This window comes from Galeopterus variegatus, unplaced genomic scaffold, assembly GCF_000696425.1.
Source record: "Galeopterus variegatus unplaced genomic scaffold, G_variegatus-3.0.2 Scaffold894, whole genome shotgun sequence".
NCBI lineage: Eukaryota > Metazoa > Chordata > Mammalia > Dermoptera > Cynocephalidae > Galeopterus > Galeopterus variegatus.
In genome coordinates, this window is record NW_007727005.1 from 262,039 (window position 1) to 262,683 (window position 645).

Genomic DNA, 645 nt, shown 5'->3' on the forward strand with positions numbered 1-645 from the left:
TCAGGCAGAGAAAAAGAAATTCCACATGTTCTCACTCATTGGTGGGAGCTAGAAAAAAAAACAAACAAATTAATTCACCCACATACACTCACACAAAAAAAAACCGGGGGTGGGGTGGGGAAGAAGATATAACAACTATACTTTCACGAAGTTGTTACAACAAGCAAACGGAAAGGACATTCTTGGGGGGGAGGGGAGAGAGGGAGGAGTGAGGGAGGTGTCGGTGATGGACCATAATAATCATATACAGTGTATATTGACAAAATAAAAATTTAACAAAAAAAAACAAACAAATTTTCAATTTCAAATGGGCTGCTATTGGGGCCGGGCAATAGCAAAAACAAGGTGTTTAGAAGCTCCTGTAAAATAATCCAGGTGACGGCCGGCCTGGTGGCGCACTGCTACAGTGCACCGCTTGGGAGTGCAGCGGCGCTCCCACCGAGGGTTCGGATCCCACATACAGACCGGTTCCCGCTCACTGGCTGAGCAAGGGGCGGGCGTGGCACAGAGGGTTGCGATCCTGTTGCCGGTCCCGGTCCGGTACGGGCGTGACACTAAGGGTTGCAGTCCGTTGCCGGACACGAAAAAAGACAAAAAGGAAAAAAAAAAAAATCCAGGTGAGACATGATGGTGTCAGATTAAAAT